The sequence below is a fragment of the Macaca mulatta genome, chromosome 12 (assembly GCF_049350105.2).
Source record: "Macaca mulatta isolate MMU2019108-1 chromosome 12, T2T-MMU8v2.0, whole genome shotgun sequence".
NCBI classification, from domain to species: domain Eukaryota; kingdom Metazoa; phylum Chordata; class Mammalia; order Primates; family Cercopithecidae; genus Macaca; species Macaca mulatta.
Window position 1 is genome coordinate 98,298,919 of NC_133417.1, and position 21,199 is coordinate 98,320,117.

The following is a 21,199-nucleotide window of genomic DNA, read 5'->3' on the forward strand; positions in this document are numbered from 1 at the left end:
GAAGCAACAGGCTCCAAGTAAGTCCAAAACATAGCAGGGTTGCCATTAAATCTTAAAGCTCCAAAATAATTTCCTTTGACTAAATGTTTCACATCCAGGTCAGACTGGTGTGATAAGTGGACTCCCAAGACCTAGTACAGCTCTGCCCTTGTGGCTTTGCAGGGTACAGCCCCCATGGCTCTTCTAAAAGTTTGGAATTGAGTGCTTGCAGCTTTTCCAGGTTCAGGGTGCAAACTGCCATTCTGAAATCTGAAGGAAGGTGGTCGCCTTCCCATAGATCCACTAGGCAGTGCTCCAGTGGGGACTTTGTATGGGGCCTCTAACCCCATATTTGCCCTCCATACTGCTCCAGTAGAGGTTCTCTGTGAGGGCTATGCCCCTGCAACAGGCTTCTGCCTGGGCACCCAGGCTTTCTCATAGATTCTTTGAAATAGGGACAGAGGCTGAGAAACCTCTTTTAGTCTTGCACTACCTATGCAACAGGGTTAACACCACATGGAAGCCAACAAAGCCTATGGTTTGCATCCTTGAGAGTTGCAATTTGAGATATATTTGGGGCCTTTGAGCATAAGCTGAAACCAGAGTGTCCAGGATGTTAGGAAGACTCTCCTGGAATGGCACAATGTGGTAATACCCTGTGTCTGATCCACGGAACCATTAAGTCTCTCTATGCCTCTGGGCCTGTGATGAGAGACGCTGCCTTGAAGGTCTCTGAAATGCCTTTAAGGCCCTTTTCATATTGTCTTGGCTATTGTCACTTATCTCCTTTTTCATCATGCTAGTATCTCTAGCAAGTGATTGTTTCACAGTCCTCTGAATTTCTCTCCTGATAATGCCTTTAATTTCTCTGTCACATAGCCAGGATGCAAATTGCTCAAACTTTTATGCTCTGCTTCCTCTTTAAATATAACTTCCAACTTTAAGTTATTTCTTTGCTCCTACATCTGAGCGTAGGCCACTTCTTGAACACTTTGTTGCTAAGAAATTTCTTCTGCCAGATATTCTAGGTCACCACTCTCAATTTCAAACTTCCACAGATCCCTGAGGCATGAACAAAATGCAGCTGATTTTTTTTGCTAAGGCATAACGCACAGGAGCTTTACTCCAGTTCCAAGCAAGTTCTTCATTTCCATCTGTTACTTTGTCAGCCTGGACTTCACTGTCCATGTCACTAACAGCAGTTTGGTCATAACCATTTAACAAGTCTCCAAGGAGTTCCAAACTTTCCCTCATCTTCCTGTCTTCCTCTGAGCCTTCCAAACTCTTCCAACCTCTGCCCATTATCCAGGTCCAAAGTTGCTTCCACATTTTCATGTATCTCTATAGCAAAACCCACTCCTGGTACCAACTTTCTGTATTAGGCCATTCTTGTTGTGTGTCACTATAAAGAAATGCCTGAGATTGGGTAATTTACAAAGAGGAGAAATTTAATTGTCTCACGGTTCTACAGACTGTACAGGAAGCATGATGCTGACATCTGCTTGGCTTCTAGGGAGGTTTCAGGAAGCTTTTACTCATGGTGGAAGGTGAAGTGGGAGCAGTCACATCACATGGCAAGATCAAGAAACAGAGAGAAATGGGGGAAATGCCACACACCTTTAAATACCTAGATCTTGCAAGAACTTACTCACTGCCTTGAGAACAGGAACAAACCATGAAGGATCTTCCTTCATGACCCAACACCTCCCAGCAGGCCTCACCTCCAGCATTGGGGATCACAATTCAACATGAGACTTAAAGAGGATAACATCCAAACTGTGACACCTATTTACTAAAATTTAAATGATATTTTAGAAGGAAGTGAACATGTACATTTGTTCAGTTCATCAACCTAATCAAATACCTGAATATGCCATTTTTCTTTTTCTTTTGAGAAATTATTTTTTAAAAATAGTAACAGCAAGCTGAAACATCAACACCACCAATAAAAAGACATAGAGAAATCCCAGTTGGGAAGTTTATTTTGTTTCCTAAAACCGTATTTTCTGTTTGTTTTGTTTCACTGAGTTTTAGTGTTGGCTTTACTGTAACATATTTACTTCTTCAAAATGTTGGTTATATTAGCTCTTGACAATCTTTCAAGATAAGCCAAATTGCAAACTTTACAATATAAGATCTTTTCATTTTATCATCAAACAATAAAAGTTTCATGGGATCTGTTTGTAAACCTTTTTAAGACTGAATAAAGAACCTTGACACCTACTGTTAGACAACATTGTTGGTGTCTTAACTAATAGAAAACCTCAAGGAGACAAAAAATGTAAAAATATCCCTACAAGTACGAGTTGAAGGTTACAAATTATTTTTAACCTAAGAAAAACTAAATGAATTATTTCTAACTTAGGAAAAACTTTAGTACAGCATGCAAAATTCTTTGCAAAGAATTCCCTACTCACCAAACAAAAAGTTACCCTCTATCAATGGCCTCTCATCTGAAAGTTTTCTATATGATTTAATCTGATTATTTCGGTGATGCTAAGAATCAGAATCTTGTAACGACTTTATTTTATTTTAATATTTACATTTTTATTTCTGATATGGTAAAGTGTCCTCTGTTTAATTTTTTAAAATAAATATTTTTAATTTGTTTCTTAAAAGATGTATTATCATGTATATTTTTATCATTTCTTTTCTTGACATATTTTTGTCTTTATCTCTAAATGAAAATGTGCTTAAGACTTTCAAAATTACTCATGCAATCTTTCTCTGTTAGCATAACACAAAGCCATAATCTGATAGCTTGATGATCATATGTTGCTGCATTGCAAACAGGTAAACTATCCTTGTTTCATGGGAATGATTTTGGAAAAATATTGAAATGTAGTCATTCTAAAATTTTAGAGCATTGACACAAAACAGATGGTATATTCAACTTGAATGATTTTAGGGAAGTTTAACAAAGAAACTAGTTGCAAGGTGTGGACAGAGTTAGTAGAAAGCAATAAGGAATGGTCCATTACTCTGGTGTTAGTACGAGTAGGGAGCCCTCATCACTTACTTTGATCAAATTTGGTATGTCTGCACTTGTCAATGTATACATATATTTGTATCTTCTAGATTTTCTTAAACATATATGACATTATAATTATCAAAATATTCTCTAATTTTTTCTGTGTGCGCTTCACATCTGATTTTGAGAATTCTAACTGCCATATATTATTTCTTGGTATGTATTTACCAACATTTAAAACAATAAAAAATAAAGGATAAAGAAATGTGAAATAAAAATACATAAGCAGAAAGAACTAAATAAGTAAAATTAATGAATAAGTAAACAGTAAATAAAGAGAAAATGCTTTAAAGCTATAAAAAAAAAGTTTATTATACTAAGTGGATCTATTTCCAAATGACAGCATTAAAAAGTAACCCATTTGTATGAATAAATAAAAATATTACATACTTTTGCTATATAATGTAATTGATGACATAATATTTTGAGTACTTACTAAACATTAGGAAATTTTATTGCTGATTTTTACACACGAAGTCTACATTTCTCCAAATAAATAAGCGGATACTTCTTAATTTATCTTTCCTTCATTCATCCAAAATATTGCTAGTTTCATAAGAACATCTGACTGGTGATTTGACTAAGTCATCACCTAGAAACTCGATTCTGGAAGCGTTCCAGTGATTGAAGCTTGTTTCCGATTCTCATCAGTGCCATGAGTTTATGTTCTTCTGATTGTTTCAATCTTCTAGATTGTTTCTGTTGATTGCTCTATATATTTCTCTGAGCTAAAGAAACATCATATCTTGTTTGTTTAAATTTCACTGCCTATTTCTTGTTTAATTTTATTATTTTTTTTCTATTTGACCAAAATCTGTCTAGGGTGAGACAGCTTTGTAAGTAGTGGGAAGGGAAACCTGACTGGGCCAGGGTAGCAGGCAACTCATGTCAGTGATTGGGTTCTGGGAGGATGAAAATGTAATGGAATTACCCAGCTCTCCTTCCACACCCTCTACCACTATTTCAGTAACAGACAATAAGAAAGACTAGATAAATTCTTTCATTACATATATATTGGGAACGTAATTTTACCGAATATGTTCAAATAGCTCAGGTGAAGCCCAATAAACATCGACTCTGAGAAGCCTGAATTTGAAATCACGAGTATGAATTTTGAACTAAGAGGTAGTTAAGGAAGCACGAGACATAGCGAAACAAAGGACAAATGACAAAATAAATTTAAGAACCACTCATCTGCCATAATTAAATTTATCAGTATGTGAATACAATCTGCTTAGGCTTGTTGGGTGAACTTATAAATCCCAATGAATGATGCAATCTCAGTTAGTATTCCTGCCCATAATTTGAAAATCTGGTATAGCAATTTTGTGAGGAATTTCTAGTATTTAAATTATACTTGGAATTATATGTTTGCATTTAGAACCAAGCCACTTGCTTGTGAAGACAGAAATTTGATCATAAATTATCTGTAAGGTTTATGTAAGTCTCCATACTTTATGAATGAGAAGACCAAATCAAAATGATGTGGCAATCTTGGTTTATTTAGTTATGGTTTTATCACTTGATTTTTCATTTCCATGCAGTTCATTGATGACTTATTTTTCTCCTCGAATGACTAAAAATGACTTACAGTATACCTAATAATCATTTGTGTCAGTTGTCTGTTTATTATTACTCAGCTCTGAATGCACATTTCAACATATGCTCTAAAACAGAATATTTTAAATAATTTTTCCTTTGGTACGAGCAGTAGAGGGTGCTTGAGGAACAGTGCAGTAGAGACTCCCTGTGTGAGCTGGGTGTCCGCAGGAGGGGGTGAGGATAGCTAGTAGAGCCTGTCCCAGTCACCTGCCCAGGCTTTGTCCCTCTGTGACATTGCAGCCTCTGTCTGGTGATAATTTTTCCACAGCACTCTCTGGAAACCGGAGCCCCCACAGACTGTCCGCTCTAAAGATCTCCTACCCCACCAATTGCTGGGAATCCCTTGGATACACTTGCTTAGAGCTGTTGATCCCCTATACACTGGAGGTGGCCTTTCACTTGCCAAGGAACTCAGATCTGCTCTGGTCTGACCAAAATTGAGAACTTCCCTGGTATCCAGCGAGCTGACCCACATTTTCTCCAATAAAGTCTGAACGCCTTCTAAATTTGTCCTTGAGTACTCTCCATCAGCCCTAAGATACCATACAGAGTTTCTTTACATCATATCATTCCTTCTTTTTTTCTTAAAAACAAACAAACGAAAGTTTATTGATGACGTTAAAGAAAAACGCTGCGGGCGGGTGGCTGGAGCCAGGGTTACGTGGGCTGCTGGTCCTGGTCTCAACGGTGCGTCTCTGAGATCAGTTATCACAGCTCGGCCGCGTGGCGCATGTGCGTCCTGATGACGCTCTCGTAGTCCCTCACCGACAGCACTGAGCCCTTTGACAGTGCTGAGTGGCTGGGGCCCACGGTCCTCCGGGGCTGTCCCTCCAACCAGGAAATCTTCAGAGGGTTATCCACCAGGCCAACTCCATTCTGGACCGCCAGCTTCGCAGTCTTGACAGTCGCAAACTCCACCACAGCAGTGCCTGCCTTCTTCCTGGAAAGCACCAGGTTGAGAACCTCACCACACTTTTGCAAAAGCCATAGGAGAATGTCTTTGGAGTAGCCACCTTTTGACTCACCCCCGCCCTCTTCTTGCACTTCCATTTTAGCTTTAGTTTGGGGGTTCCTTGGCCTTCAGTATTTTCTGTCTTTCCTCTCAACCTCTGGTCATGCTACTGGTGTATCTGCTCCCAGATATCCTCTGCTGTTCCTCCAGCTGCCGGGAACCCTTCGCCCAGGCGTTTGATCTCTCACGCTAGAGTCCTGGTGCTCAGGCTTTCCTCCTCCTCTTCCTCCCCTTCCTCCTCCTCCTCCCCACCCCCCTCCTCCCCCTCCCCCTCCCCCCCCCCCACTCCTCCTCCTCTTCCTCCTCCTCCTATTCCTCCTCCTCCTCCTCACTCTCCTGGGCCTGGTGCTGCCGCTCCCGGGCCTCCAGCTCAAGCTTCACTTTCCTCCTTTTCTCATCTAGTTTCTGGGTCCTCTCTGCTGCCTGCTTCTTGGTTTTCCTGACTTTGTCATACGCAGCCCTGGCTGCAGCATCAGTCAGCACCTCCAAGGCCTGAGAATGTGGCGGAAGAGTTCAGCTGCCACTGGAAGAATGCCGGGTAGCAGGAGGGGGCCTTCTGCCTATATGCCTTCTCCACCTCTTTGTCTGCCACCTTCTCCTCCCTGTCTAGCAGCATGTACATGTCCATCTGTAAGCGTTCCTTGGTCATTGCCGTGGTTCTGACCTGACGGATTCGTACTCTTTTTTTTTTTTTTTTTTTTTAAACCATACTTAATAGTGCTTTGTATCAAACATCCCTGTTAATCTACTGTGTGATGTTTATCTCCCAAACGAACCCAGCCTGCCACATTATTTTGATTTGGTCTTCTCATTCATGAAGTATGGAGATTTACATATTTCTTAAAGATTATTTATGAACAAATTCCTGTGTTCATAAGCAAGGCAAGTCATGAAAATGCATTGCAATATTTTAAAACAGCATTATTTACTTTTAGTTATGGATGATTTTAATAGCATACAGAATTAATGTGCATTTTAAGGAAAGAAGCATTCTAATTAAAATATTGCAGATGGGTTCCTGAAATAGGAGATAATGTCTAACTTAATGGAGTTTTTTCAATATCTTCCATATCGTGTGTTTGTGAATTTAAAATTTCTATTAATTTCCTCATGATTTTGACATTATCCTATATTTAAAATTGGTGGGTGGGTGCAATTACACCTCACAGGAAAAATGAGGGAAAAAAAGTTTAAAAAAAGTATTAAAATATGTACATTTTATTGATACAGTGTGAAATAGAAACCTTATTTACCATTTTAATATTTTTCTCTTATCTTTATAAATAAATTCAACAAGTTGAAAACAAGTTTCTAAGAATTGGTCTGTAATGGCCAGGCACAGTGGCTGAAGCCTGTAATCCCAGCACTTTGGGAGGTGGAGGCAGGCAGATCATCTGAGGTCAGGAGTTCAAGACCAGCCTTATCAACATGATGAAACCCCATCTCTACTGAAAATACAAAAATTAGCCAGGTGTGGTGGCAGCACCTGTAATCCCAGCTACTCAGGAGGCTGAGGCAGGAGAATCACTTGAACCTGGGAGGCTAGGTTGCAGTGAGCCAAGATCACACCATTGCACTCCAGCCTGGGAGACAGAGTGAGATTGTGTCTCAAAAAAAAAAAAAAAAAAAAAAAAACTTGTCTGTAATGCATTTACACATTTTAAAAAATTGAGTATAGAAGGTTTGGGATCATGTGTATTATTCGGATTACATCAGAAGTACTAAAGATTCAAGCAAAAAATGCACTCATTCAGGAAAACCCAACTTATAGATGTTTGAGCTAAGAAATTCCAACACAGTATTATAAGGCTATTAATTATATTTGAGGCCTACAAAGTTTAGTTCTACTTGTGTTTAATGATGTGTCTTAGTAACATAATATGTTAGAAAACAGCCCTAAATATGATCTCTATATAGGGTAATCGTTTTGCATCCTTTCACTTTGTGAAAGCAGATTAAAGGTTTTTGGATGTGGGGTTATTTTAATTTTACTTACTTATGAGCACACTTTACCATTGCTCTATTAAACTTCAATTAGAGGAAAATTAATTTAACCAGGCTTGTCAGAAAAACATGATTTGCTAGTTTTATGAAGGGACGGTTCACTATAGAGACCAAAAATAACTGGCACTGTGGATCTACCCCAGTGATGCTTTAGCGATCGTTACAGATTGATTTGTTGGCCTCTCTTTTTATGGCCTGTTTTTCTATTTTGGCTCAGCCTAGAAAAGCAGGTGTACAGTGAATAATATAAATATTATTTAAAATGTACACCTAATAATATCCCTAGTACTCTTAGGTTTATAAGGGGCATACACATATATCATTTCAATTAATCCTTACAAAATAAACCATCAAGTCAATAAAAATAGACACTTTCACATTATAAAATTTTCAGAGACGGGGAAGTTAACATTTATCTTTCCTTGGTCGCATTTGGATGCATTATTAAAATACAAATTTTGCATGAAATGCATCATTTAATTTTTCCAACTCACGTGATGTTACTTAGATTCTGAATATTGCAAGCCCAAAACTTAAAAAGAGGAAAAAGTTTCTGTAGATGCAGAAAATATGTATATAGTTTAACCAGGGTCCAATTCAGCCCTACCTACATCTAAGATTCATGTATTGCCACTGTACCTTAATAGCTCTTCTTCCTTCCTTCCTTCCTTCCTTCCTTCCTTCCTTCCTTCCTTCCTTCCTTCCTTCCTTCCAACAATGATTTATTTGGCATAGAATAAATGAAAGTGATGTACTTCGTGCTGTCCATACACCCAAGTGTAAGATTTAGTTCTTGTACTGAGAGACGTTTCACAAACAGATTTCAAATAAATACTTATTATGCAAACTCAGGCCTTTTCAAATTGATCCAGTTATTTCCCCCTTTATTTTGTTATAGCCTCTCAATTCTGAATGTTGATTTGCTCACTTATGTGAACAAATTCCATCCTAAGAAAGATGGAGAGCAGAAAATTTTACCTTTAGAAAACAAACTTCTATCCCCCAAACTCTCATTCTAAAACTTGTTTTATATCATTTGTTAGTTTGATGTTGTTGCTATTGTTGTTATTTTGCTGCTCAGAGAACTCAGGGTAAAATTTACCAATATGGGGGGCTTATAGTGTGTCAAATTCGTCCTAATAAACTGACAATTAAGGAGAGTTAAAGGACTTTATCATAAAAAAGCATTGTTACATTTTTAAAATTGAAATATAAAATATGTACACAAATTATAAGTGTATAACTTGATCAATTATACAAAATAAATTATCCTATAGAATCTTCTGTAGTTTAAGGCACAAAACATCAGAAACATCCTAAAGACCCTGGGAGGAAGGAGATAATCATTAAGATATAGCATGAGACAGGATTCTGGTTAGTTTAAGTTGTTCTATTTCCTGATTTTTCTATAAATCACATGAGTTCACATTTTGATAATTCATTGAGGTTTACATTTTAATTAAGTTTAATTAATTATCTTTATGTGCTACATTTCACACTAAACACATCTTTAAAAAGAACAAACCAATGTATAGTGTTAAATGTTTTCATTAATTAAGCTTTTTTTGAGAAAATATGTTTTGATATGAATTTTTGTTATTTGTCAAGAATCTTGATTTCTGCATCACAATTTGCTAAGATATGTACTCTGCTTACTTCTTGATATCATGTAGCATTGTCAGACATCATCTTTTGTCTACAAATCTACACGTATAAAAATTTTTCATTCCAACTTATTCAAGTACATTTTAAAAGATGCATAGCATATCTTCAGTTTTCTTAATAGCTCTCACAATATCACCTATGAAATTTTAAAGTGGAGCAATTGTCTTACATGTAAATCTGTATATATATGTGTTATCTGTATATATATATGTGTATATATATATTTATACAGAATCTCACTTTTCTACACATCATGGTTTAGAAATTCTATATTTTATTTGCCAAATTTTTTGCCTATTTTAAAAAGGAAAAAATGTATAGCTTTTTCTTTTACCATAATATTTCCTCTATTTTGATTTAGTTACATTGCATGAATTACAAATAAAAGTGTCTGCAATGACAAACATCTCCACAGCTAGATATTTCAACACAAGCTTTTTCCTTTGGTTATAGCTGCAGATAGAAAACTAAATGATTGCTACCTTCCTCAACTCTTCTGTGAAAATAATAATATTTTAGTCAGTATTTAACTCTTACTATTTGGAATAACATTCACAACACTAACTCTTGTATATAAATTTCCTCTCCATCATCCTTATGTGATTTCACCTCTTTCTATGTCTTTATGTTCTGTTCTACTGATCCACTGTACATTCTTTTCTCATTGTTTTTAGTGTCCTCAATTGTGTGACTTTATTGGAGAGGTTGGAAGAGCTCAATGGATATTATTAATTTATATAAACTTATTTTCTTGAATTAATTTGATATTATGAAACATCTGGATTAGTGACTGTTACTTTATACTCATCTAAACAACTGATACGTTAAAGACAAAAGTCATTCTTACATATATAGAGAGAATAGGATGCCAAGAACTCCAGACAGACCATTCAAATTTGCTTTCAAGGCTAATGAATTCTATGTGCTTTCCAACAGCAAAATCTTCCGTTTACACAGGTAATTTTTTAAATCACCTTTACATGGATTGTGCAGATATGCCAATAGACATAGAAAAAAATTTTATTTAACCTAATAATCTTGATTTAACCATAAATTTTCTCATGTGACTTTAGATATATTCAAAAATATGAGAAATGTGAAAGTAGATAAAATTTAAGTTTAAGGCCTTTAAATGGTCAGAATATTGTGTCAATGACCCTTTTGTGTTTTTTTCCTCCTTGGAAAAAAAAAAACATCTTTTTGAGACAGGGTCTCTCTTGCCTAGGCTGGAGTGCAGTGGCACAGTGACAACCCACTGCAGCCTTGAACTCCTGGTCTCTAGCAATCATCTCATCTAAGCCTCTTTAGTATCTAGGACTATAGGTGCACACCAACACACCCAGCTATTTATTCATTTATTTATTTATTTTGAGATGGAGTCTCACTCTGTCACCCAGGTTGAATTGCAGTGGCATGATCTTGGCTCACTGCAACCTCCATCTCCTGGGTTCAAGTGACTCTCCTGCCTCAGCCTCCTGAGCAGCTGAGATGACAGGTACCTACCCCCACACCCAGCTAACTTTTTGTATTTTTAGCAGAGATGGGGTTTCACCATGTTGGCCAGGCTGCTCTTGAACTCCTGACCTCAAATGATTCACCCACCTCAGCCTCCCAAAGTGCTGAGATTACAGGCATGAGCCACCGCGCTGGGAACACCTAGCTAATTTCTAAAATATTTTTGGTAGTGACCAGTTCTCACTGTTGCCCAGGTTGGCCTCAAACTCCTGGGCTCAAGCCATCTTCCTGCCTCAGCCTCCCAAAGTGCTTGTGTTACAGGTATGAGCCACTGCACCATCGCCTATGTTTTACACCTCCCTGTTTCCATGTTCTTTGCCACTTCACTTGGATTTGCCCATTGCTTGACTCTGGGTTTGGTCATGTGGTTTGTTTTGACCAACTAAATATTAGCCAATATCACGCAAACAGGAGTTTGAAGTGTGCCTATATGATTGGGTTCTTTTCCTCTCCCATTCTTCTATTAATACCACAAGAACATACCCAGACTAGTCTACTGGAGGGTAAGAAATGTGAGGTATATCTGAGTTGCTCTAGTCATCCCAGCTGTGCACAGCCTAGATAAGCAAATAGGCTAGTTAATCCCAAGACACATAAGTAGGCCTAGCCAAGAACAACAAAGTCACCAACTGACCGAAAGACAATTGATGAGATGATTGAAACTGAGCGTTGCTTATTTGTATCATGCTTTTTCTGGTGTTGTTTAAATTTTAAGGTATGTTTTTGTGAAACCTTAATACAAATAATGATTTAATTTAAATTTTAGATTTTTAAGATGTTTTCACAAAACTGCATCTGTCCTAATTAATATGCTTGCAAATTAAAAATAAATTTAAATAAAAAGCAATTTTATCACCATTGGGTAATTTTAACATTTATATTTAATATGAACACTTCCATGTAAATTGTAACTGCAGTGTGCACTTCATGATAGCAGCAGCTGTTTACTGATGGATTTTTGTCCTCAGCTATTTTGAGGGCTAAACCCCAGTGGGGACTTCGTCAGTGTCAATACCTATTAATAATTGCTGACAAATAACCAACACCTCAAGAGCAAGTTTCCTGTTGATAACTTGTGAAAAAAAAACTTATGGTAACTTTGACATTATCTTAATTTTCTCGCAATGTATATTTCATTGGATATAAAAAAGAGACATCGTCTATTTCGGTAAAGTACATGTGATTTTGGCAGAGAGAATGAAGAATTTTTCCTAATGTACTTTTTTCGTGGTTGTTGTTTAAATATGGCTTTTTGAGGGGAAGAAAGTGCATCTGGAAAACACTAGATAAGCTCAAGTGTGACACCAAAGTAAAGATATTCTATTAGCAAAATAGGCTTTTTGTAGAACTTTAAAAAATGGCATCTTCGAGTGTGTGTGTTTATTCATAGCATTCTCCTCTTCCGTTTCTTTATCAAAGGTAGTGGTGCCTAAGGTAACAAAGTGAATGATCAGAATAGAAGCCTCTAGGAGACTAAACATAAAAGGACTTTTTCTACTGCTTCCCCACTCCCCACAAGATACCAGCCAAAATACAGTATAGCCAAGATAATAAATCACTTTTTAAACACAAAAATTTCTTCTTTGGAAAGGTATATCCTTACGAAATCACAGAGGAGGGTTCTGTGTAGACATAGCCTTCTTAGAATAAATGAGATTAGTTTTCTTATGAAGGGTGGCCATAACTCATAGGTTTTTATTCTCTCAAGAAAATTGTGTATTGTTATATTTTGGAGAGTAAAATAAAAGTTGAATTCTCTCTCCACTTAGAATATAAAAAGTTGCCATTGACTGTCACTTTCACTCAAAAAAATGTATATAAGCAAAAAAAGCATGTGTGTGTAAATATACATACACACATATATACACACATATACTTTTTTTAGAGAGAGAGAGACTTAAATCTACCCATATCAATAAGAAAGATGCTATGAGTATATTAATGGTAGAAAGTAGACTTTAAGACATCTAGGAAAACAAAGAAAAATGTGTTGACGAAAGAAGCTATTAAACTGATAGCATAGCAATCTTGCATGTACATACTTTTCAATGACGAGTTTTATAATGTATAAAGAAAACACAGAGAATTGAAGAGAGACAAACTCATGATCATAATTGAAGACTTTAATACCTGTTTCTTGGTAATTTTTAAAACAATTAGATAAAAACTGACAACTATAAAGATTTCAACACTATCAATCTACTTGACCTTATTAACATTTATAGAACACTCTATCTAATAATAATACATATTTATTTGAAATATATGGAACATTACATATATACTAAATAATGAATCTGGTCTCTCCTTTTCTCTCTCTCTCTATATATATTTTTTAAATTAAATTTGTAGTCTATATTTTTGTTACTATCGCTATGTAAACATTTACTTTTCACTACTGAACTACCTAGTACCATGATAACATTTTTATTTTTTATTTTATTTTATTTTTCCATAAGTTATTGGGGTACAGGTGGTATTTGGTTGCATGAGTAAGTTCTTTAGTAGTGATTTGTGAGATTTTGATGCACCCATCACCCTAGCAGTATACACTGCACCATATTTGTAGTCTTTAATCTCTTTTAATCTCTTTTCCCACTTCCATTCTTCCCTGCAAGTCCCCAAAGTCCATTGTACTATTCTTATGCCTGTGCCTCCTCATAGCTTAACTCCACATATCAGTGAGAACATATGATATTTGGTTTTCCATTCTTGAGTTACTTCACTTAAAATAATAGTCTCCAATCTCATCCAGGTCACAGCAAATGCTGTTAATTCATTCCTTTTAATGGCTGCATAGTATTTAATCATACATGTACATATATATACACACACACATATATATACATATATACATATGTGTGTGTGTATATATATGTATGATGGAATATTATGCAGCCATTTTATATACACACACACACACACACACACACACACACACTACAGTTTATCCACTTGATGATTGATGGGCATTTGGGTTGGTTCCATGATTTTGCAATTGTGAATTGTGTTGCTATAAACATGCATGTTCAAGTATCTTTTTCATATAATGACTTCTTTTCCTCTGGATGAATACTGAGTAGTGGGATTGCTAGATCAAATGGTAGTTCTACTTTTAGTTCTTTAAGAAATCTCCACGCTATTTTCCATAGTGACTGTACTCGTTTACATTCCCACCATCAGTGTAGAAGTGTTCCCTGTTAACCACATCCATGACAACTTCTACTGTATTTTGATTTTTTGATTATGACCATTCTTGCAGGAGTAAGGAGATATCCAATTGTGGTTCTGATTTTCATTTCCCTGATAATTAGTGATGCTGAGCATCTTTTCACATGTTTGTTGACCATTTGTATACCTTCTTTTAAGAATTGTCTACTCATGTCTTTAGCCCACTTTTTGATGGAATTATTTTTTTCTTACTGATTTGTTTGAGTTCATTGCAGATTCTGGATATTAGTCCTTTATCAGATGTATAGATTGTGAAGATTTTCTTCTACTCTGTGGGTTGTCTGTTTACTCTGCTGACTGTTCTTTTTGCCGTGCAAAAGCTCTTAAGTTTAATTAGGTCCCAGCTATTTATCTTTGTTTTTATTAAATTTGCTAATGGGTCCTTGGTCATGAAATCCTTGAATATGCCAATCTCTAAGAGGGTTTTTCCAATGTTATCTTCTAGCATTTTTACAGTTTTAGGTCTTAGGTTTAAGTCCTTAATTTATCTTGAGTTGATTTTTGTATAAGCTGAAAGATGAGGATCCAGTTTCATTCTCCTACATGTGGCTAGCCAATTATCACAGCACCATTTGTTGAAAATGGTGTCCTTTCCCCACTTTATATTTTTCTTTGCTTGTCGAAAATCAGTTGGCTGTTAAGTATTTGGGTTTATTTCTGGGTTCCCTATTCTGTTCCATTGATCTATGTCCCTATTTTTATAACAGTACCATGCTGTTTTGTTGACTATAGCCTTATAGTATAGTTTGAAATCAGGTAGTGTAATGCTTCCAGATTTGTTCTTTTTGCTTAGTCTTGCTTTGGCTATGTGGGCTCTTTTTTGATTCCATATGAATTTTAGAATTGTTTTTTCTAATTCTGTGAGGAATGATGGTGATATTCTGATGGGGATTGCACTAAATTTGTAGATTACTTTTGGCAATCTACATTCTCAAAATTGATTCTACCTATCCATAAGCATGGAATGTGTTTCCATTTGTATATGTCATCTATGATTTCTTTCAGCAATGTTTTGTAATTTTCCTTGTAGAGGTCTTTTGACTCCTTTGTTAGGTATATTCCTAAGTATTTTATTTTTGGCAGCTATTGTAAAAGAGGTTGAGTTCTCGATTTTATTATCTGCTTGGTCACTGTTGGTGTATAGAAGAGCTACTGATTTATGTACATTGTATCAGGAAACTTTGCTGAATTCTTTTATCAGTTCTAGGAGCTTTCTGCAGGAGTCCTTATGGTTTTCAAGGTAAATGATGATATGTTTGCTGATCATATCATCAGCAAACAGTGACTTCCTCTTTACTGATTTGGATGCCTTTTCTTTCTTTCTCTTGCCTGATTTCTCTAGCTAGGACTTCCAGTACTACGTTGAAAAGGAGTGGTGAAAGTGGACATCTTTGTCTTGTTCCAGCTCTCAGAGGGAATGCTTTCACCTTTTCCTCATTCAGTATTATGTTGGCTGTGGGTTTGTCATACATGACTTTTATTACATTAAGGTATGTCCCTTGTATGCCAATTTTGCTGAGAATTTTAATCATAAAGTGTTGCTGGATTTTGTCCAAGACTTTTTCTGCGTATATTGACATGATCATGTGATTTTTGTTTTAAATTCTGTTTATATGGTATATCACAGTTATTGAGTTGTGTATGTTAAACCATCCCTGCACTCCTGGTATGAAACCCACTTAATCATGGTGGATTATCTTTTTGATATTTTGTTTCATTCAGTTAGCTAGTATTTTGTTAAGGATTTTAGCATCTATGCTCATCAAGGATATTGGTCTATAGTGGTTTTTTTTTGTTTGTTTGTTTGTTTTTTTTTGGTTATGTCCTTTCTTGGTTTTGGTATTAGGGTGATGCTGACTTCATAGAATAAATTAGGGAGGGTTCCTTCTTTCTCTAACTTGTGGAATAGTGTCAAAAGGATTGATGCCAATTCTCTGAATGTCTGGTAGAATTCTGCTGTGAATCCGTCTAATACTGGCCTTTTTTGTGCTGGTAATTTTTAAATTATAATTTAAATCTCACTGCTTGATATTGGTCTGCTCAGGGTATCTAATTCTTCCTGATTTAAGCTAGGAGGATTGTATTTTTCCAGAAATTTATCCGTTTCTTCTACGTTTTCTAGTTTATGTGCATAAAGGTGTTCATAGTAACCTTGAGTGATCTTTTGTATTTCAGTGGTGTCAGTTGCAATATCTCCTGTTTCATTTCTTAGTGAGGTTATTTGGATCTTCATCCTTCTTTTCTTGGTTGATCTTGCTAGTGGTCTATCAGTTTTATTTATCTTTTCAAAGAACTAGCTTTTTGTTTCATTTATCTTTTGTATTGTTTTTGTTGTTGTTGTTTTAATTTCATTTAGTTCTGCTTGATCTTGGTTACTTCCTTTCTTCTGCTGGGTTTGGGTTTGGTTTGTTCTTGTTTCTCTAGTTCCTTGAGGTGTGACCTTAGATTGTCTGTTTGCAATCTTTCAGACTTTTTGATGTAGGCATTTAGGGCTATGAACTTTCCTGTTAACTCTGCCTTTGCTGTATCCCAGGGGTTATGATAGGTTATGCCATTATTGTCATTCAGTTCAAATAATTTTTTTTAATTCTGTCTTCATTTTGTTTTTGACCCAATGCTCATTCAGGAGCAGGTTATTTAATTTCCATGTATTTGCATGATTTTGAAGGTTCCCTCTGGAGTTGATTTCCAGTTTTATTCCACTGTGGTCTGAGAGAGTGCTTGATATAATTTCAATTTTCTTAAATTTATTGAGGCTTGTTTTATGGCCTATCATATGGCCTATGTTTGAGAAAGTTGCATTCACTGTTGAATAGAATGTATATTCTGTGATTGTTGGATTAAATGTTCTGTATGTATTGTTAAGTCCATTTGTCCCAAGGTATAGTTTAAATCCACTGTTTCTTTGTTGAATTTCTTGATGTCCTGTCTAGTGCTGTCAGTGGAGTACTGAAGTCCCCCACAATTATTGCGTTGCTGTCCATCTCATTTCTTAGATCTATTAGTAATTGTTTTATAAATTTTGGAGCTCCAATAGTAAGTGCATATTGTTTAGAACTGTGACATTTTCCTGTTGGATACGGCCTTTTACTATTACATAATGTCCTTCTTTGTCTCTTTTAACTGATGTTGCTTTAAAGTTTGTTTTGCCTGATATAAGAATAGCTACCTCTGCTCACTTTTGGTGTCCATTTGCATGAAGTGCCTTTTTCCACCCCTTTACTCTAAGTTTACATGAGTCCTTATGTGTTAGGTGAGTTTCCTGAAGGGAGCAGATAGTTGGTTGTTGAGTTCTTATCCATTCTGCGTTCTATATCTTTTAAGTGGAGCATTTAGGCCATTTACACTCAATGTTAGTATTGAAATGTGAGGTACCGTTGCTTTCATCGAACTTTTTGTTGCCTGTGTATTTTGTGTTTTGTTTTTTTGTTTTTGTTTTTTAACTTGTATTTTTGTTTCATAAGTCCTGTGTGATTTATGCCTTAAAGAGATTCTGTTTTGATATGTTTCCAGGATTCGTTTCAAGAGCCCGGAGTCCATTTCCAGGCTGAGGACTTGAAAACTTGCCTAGGGCTATCCACCTCCCAGCTGCAAAAGAAAAGGGCTTTAGTTCTTCCCTGGCCTTAGAAGTCTGCATGCTGATTTGTGCCCAGCCTTCAGTTCTGGCCACAAGGGTTCTTGCCGCATTCAAGTTGTGACAAAGTTCAGCTAGAGAATTCCTTCTCCCTGTGAAGTTTTACGTCCTGCTCCTCTGGCCACCCTCCCGAGGGATCCCTGTAGTGCCAGGTAGGAATGGACTGCTTGGGGACCCAGCGAGCTCCCAGCATCTTTCTGCTGTTTCATCTACCCCTGTATTTCGCTTGGCTCTCTAACTTTACTCAGCTCCAGGTAAAGTCAGAAATGTCTCCCACAAACAGACCTTCAGCCTCTCCAGAGGGAGTGTGTGTTCATTTCCAGAGAGGAAGATCTGCCTTTCCCAATTCCACAGTTGGGACACTTACAGCATTTGGGGTGTCTCCAGGGTCCTGAAGGAGCAGTCTGCCTCCTTCAGTTGCTCTGTAGGTCCTCTCATGGTTGCTGGTTTGCTCTTGCAGTTGATCTGAGCTAAAATTCACAATGCAAGCCTCCACATTTTGCTCTTTCCAGAGCTGCAATCTAGTTCTGCCTCCCATCTGTCATAATCCCCCCTTTCTTTTCAATATATATTAAAGGACTCAAATAAAACAGCATATTCTCTAATCATAATTAAGACATAGATACTTATATAAAAGTTTTTAAACAGTAAGAAATTAAGCAAAATAATTATAAATATCCTATATGTCAAAGAATAAATCACAAGAGGGATTATAGGATATTATTAATTCCATAATAATCAAACCACATCCTACAAAAAGCTGCAAAATTCAATAAGAGCAGTAATTTGAGTGAAATTAACAGTGTGTACAATACAAAAACAAAAGGTCTAAAATCAATGATAGAAGCTTTTAACTTAAGAAGAGCAAAATAAACTCAAAATAAGGAGAGGAAATAAAATTTTGAAAAAAGGACAAAATAATTGAAACATAAAATTAACAATGAAGGAAAATTTCAAAGCCTAAATTTGGTTCTTTAAAATGATTAGTAAAATAGGTGAAGTTTAGCAAGATTGATCATGAAAAAGATAGAGGTAAAAATAAATTACAAACACTAGCTATAAAATAAGAATTGATGTACTTCATATGAAAAGAAAAGGATAATGATGGGATAATATGAGCAACTACTGTTTAAATAAAACAGTAAAATAAAGTTTAAAAATCTTATCAAAACTAATGCTAAAAGAACAAACTAAATATCTAAATAGCTGTATAGCTATTAAATATATTGAATAGATGATGTAAAAAAAAATCCTTATTACAAAGAAAAACCCAGAATCATATTGATTCATTGGTAAAGTCTATAAAATACTTGAGGAAAAATAACACCAAAATTACACAAATATTCCAAAACATGGAAGAGGATGAAACACTTCTTATGCTGTTTTACGAGGCCAGCATAACCCCAGTACCAAAAGGTTAGCCATTTTAAACTATAAAAGAAAAACAATACAGGCCAGTATCTCTTTTGAACTTAGACACAAATACTGTCAATAAAACATAATCAAATTCTATACAGCAATATACAGAGAAGATAACATATCATGGTACTCATGTGGGGTTTTCATAGGAATAAATATTTTAAAAATCAAAGTCAATAGTGGTAATTTGCCACATTAAGAGAAATAAAGAGAAAAATCATTATTATGTCAACAGCAGCAAAAAAAGGATTTAAAAATATACCTCCATTCCTGATTGGAAAATTATATATATATATATATATATATATATATATATATATATATATATATATATATAAATCTGTGTGTGTGTGTATATATATCTGTGTGTGTGTGTGTGTGTGTATATATCTGTAACCCAATAATACAAGGGAGCTTTCCTAATATGATATTGGACATTCATGACAGACCTACAAAAAACATTCTCAACAATATAGGAATATAAATTATCTCCATTTCCACATATGATTATACCGCAGGGGCTGCTTATACAATAAGGGAAAAAAGTTAAAATATATAGGTTGAACATATGTAAAAGTCCCTTTCTTAAAATATACATTATTATGTATAAGAAAATCTTATGGATTGGCTGGAAGCTATGGCTCATGCCTGTAATCCCAGCACTTTGGGAGGCTGAAGTGGGCAGATCACCTGAGGTTGGGAGTTTGAGACTAGCCTGACCAACAAAGAGAAACCCCGTATCTACTAAAAATACAAAATTAGCTGGGCGTGGTGGTGCATGCCTATTCCTATAATCCCAGCTACTTGGGAGGCTGAGGGAGGAGAATCGTTTGAACCTGGGAGGTGGAGGTTGCGGTGAGCCGAGATGGTGCCACAGCACTCTAACCTGGGCAACAAGAGCAAAACTCCATCTCAAAAAAAAAAAAAGGAAGAAAGAAAAGAAAAGAAAAGAAAACTTTATGGCTCAACAAGAAAAAAAAAAAAAAGAACCCTACCAGAATTAATAAATGTATTTAGCAAAGTTGCCATGTGCAGGTTATTATATAAAAACAATGAATTTTCTAGCAATAAATCAATATAAATAAAGCAATATAAATTACCTGATATTAAATATAATGACAAACTTCTAAGATCTTTTCACCAAAACTACAAAACATTACTGATGAAAATTAAAGAGCTAAAGAATTAAAATGCTAAATAATATATATATCATGATTATTGAGACTGGAATACTCAATATTGTTATGATGTTTATTCTCATCAGCTTAACCTTTTTTTGTGGAAATTGGTATGCTGATTCTAAAACTACATGAAAATGTAATGGATATAGATTAGTTAAAATAACCTTGTAAAAGAGAAACAACATAGTGCACTTTTACTATCTGACTTCAGTCAGATAGTAAAGGCTTTGTTACTATAGTCAATATTGTCATACGAATTAAAAAGAAGGGAACAAAAAGATAATCCAAACATGCTGTGTGCATTTATAATCAATTAAATGTTGACTTAGTCAGTGTGAAGGAGAAGATATATCTTTTCAATAAATGGTTCTGGAACAACTGGATATATTAATCAAAAGTATTTTTAAGAATCTTTTTATTATTTTTATACAAACTCTTACATCACAGCTCAAAAAAATCTGTTTAAGATGAATCTTAGACCTAATTATAAGGTCTATATAAAACTTCTATATAAAACTACCCATAAAACTTCTAGAAGAACAAGGATTACCATTATGGCTAAGGTTAGGCAGAAATGCATTAGAAAAAAAGAAAAATAACTATAAAGGAAAAAATGATAATTTGACTTCATATAAAATAAACATTTGTTCTCATCTAAATAGAAAATCAATAGAAAAGCCACAGACTACAGGAGGTGAAACACTTAAAAAGCATATATATGGCAATTCACTAATATCGAGAATACATAAAAATGTACACAAGTCAATAGTAAAAATATAAATAAGCCAATTAAAATTGGCACAAACTTTAAAAAGCAACTTTAAGTAGGAATAAATTTAAAAAGCACGTGAAAATGCATGACATCAATTAGAACTGAGAAAATGCAAGTTAAAACATTATTAATATACAATCTTTTCCCACTAGAA

General features: G+C 35.4%; 1 pseudogene; it reads right to left on the reverse strand.

Moving 5' to 3' along the window:
- Window positions 1–5,320: 5,320 nt before the first annotated feature.
- On the reverse strand, window positions 5,321–6,273 carry LOC100427483 (dnaJ homolog subfamily C member 17 pseudogene; annotated as a pseudogene).
- Between the last annotated feature and the right edge of the window lie 14,926 nt (window positions 6,274–21,199).